General features: G+C 39.8%; 1 pseudogene; it reads left to right on the top strand.

Moving 5' to 3' along the window:
* Positions 1-62: 62 nt before the first annotated feature.
* On the top strand, positions 63-465 carry LOC102479394 (40S ribosomal protein S12 pseudogene; annotated as a pseudogene).
* The last annotated feature ends 1,428 nt before the right edge of the window (positions 466-1,893 follow it).

Here is a 1,893-nt window from a genome sequence, read left to right as displayed (position 1 = left end):
AGTCGCAAGGAGGGCAAGACTGGGGTACGTTCAAGATTTGGCTCCACGCGTAATCCACCACCATGGCGGAGGAAGATGCTGGAGGTGTAACGGACGTTAATACTGCTTTAAGAGAGGTTCTGAAGACCACCCTCATCCATGATGGCCTAGCATGTGGAATTCGTGAAGCCGCCAAAGTCTTAGACAAGCACCAAACCCACCCATGTGTGCTTGCATTCAATTATGATGAACCTATGCATGTCAAGTTGGTGGGGGCCCTTTGTGCCCAACACCAAATCAGCTTGATTAAGGTTGATGACAACAAGAAACTAGGAGAATGAGTAGACCTCTGTAAAATTGACAGAGAGGGAAGACCCGAAAGTGGTTGGTTGCAGCTGTGTAGTAGTTAAAGACTATGGCAAGGAATCTCAGGCCAAGGATGTCATTGAAGAGTACTTCCAATGCAAGAAATGAAGAGATAATAAAAATCAGCTTGTGGAAAAAAAAAAAAAAAGAAAGAAATTCACTCTCCTCATCATGATCCCTCTCAGGAGGTGGGATAATAATCTTCTTTAATCATGATAACCCCTTCAAGTATGTTATTCATTTGTTTTATTTTTTAAATATGTGTATATTTTTATGTTTATGATGTAAGTATACACTTGTTCAAATCTGTGAGGCTGATCTATAGCTGCACACATATCAGACATTGACTACATGTCACCTTTCAGACCATACAGTTCCTTTCAATTTGAAACTCTAAAGATATTCAACTTTAAAAAAAGTATTTATTTTTAAAATTTAATTTATTATTATTATTTTTAAGTTTGCTATAGGGCCAGTGTATTTATCTGAGAGAAACAGAGTGAAAAGGGGGAAAGTGAGAAAGCAAGCCAACAGGTCTTGGCCTTGAACTGCAGTCAGCCATGCAGGAGTCCTGTGCCTTAACCACCGTGCCACTTGCTGGCCCAACATTTAACTTTTAAATAAATGACAGAGGATTATTCTTTGTCATTAAAGTTGGCAGATAGCAAATCAATTCGTACTAGAAAATTTTACTTACAAACAACTCACTAACATGAACTAAAGGGCAGTTACTATTACAAAGATTTTCTTTTTTTGAGAAGTTTTTGCCACAGGGTCCATGTTCTCACCAGTGAGAGAGACAGCAAGAAGGAAAGTGAGAAATCACCCCCCAGGGAGAATGGTCACACCTCAATTCCTTCTCCTCCATTGTCCTCCTGGGATCTTGGGCGTGTATGCACACACACCTGGCATTAATTTCAAGGCACCAGGCCTGTGATTCCAACTGTAGTTGGCCATTTGAGAGAGCAGCGATGTAACCATTATGTAATCTGCTGGCCCCACTTAGAAGACTTTAATAAAAATAATTATTTGAAATAAAATTTTGGAACCAGACAAAGATGTATGAGTAACACAATATTCTTCATGGCTGACCACATAGGAAAGTTTTGGTTTTGAGTCTAGAGATCTTCCTGGACACACCATGGCTGTGCGTGCCCATGATCTGAGCTGGCTGAAGTTGGAGTTGTGTTAAGGTATGACCTCGCTGTGGATGCCTCTCTCTCTCTCCGTTCAGTCTTGCTCATGAAATAAACATAAATAAATAAACCTTAAACATTTATTAATGAAATTTAAAGCAAGCAGCCACTATCCCACCTGCTTCATAAATTCAATATTTTCAATACTTGACATAAAATATCAAGAGCTTTAAGGGTAGACCACTAGTTAGCTGCTGCACCTAAAAGGACAGATCTCACATTGCTGAATTCCAACTCCTGTTGGCTTGAAAAACATGCCAGGTGCCTGTGAATATATGCTCAAAATTCTGAGGGCTAGAGAAATGAAGGAAAAGGATCATAGTTTGATCACACCCCATTGAGGAGTGATTTC

Source organism: Tupaia chinensis, unplaced genomic scaffold, assembly GCF_000334495.1.
Source record: "Tupaia chinensis unplaced genomic scaffold, TupChi_1.0 Scaffold139594_1, whole genome shotgun sequence".
In the NCBI taxonomy this organism is placed as follows: Eukaryota; Metazoa; Chordata; class Mammalia; order Scandentia; family Tupaiidae; genus Tupaia; species Tupaia belangeri.
Note: the sequence above shows the minus strand (reverse complement) of the source record. Positions and strands in the feature narration are given on the sequence as shown.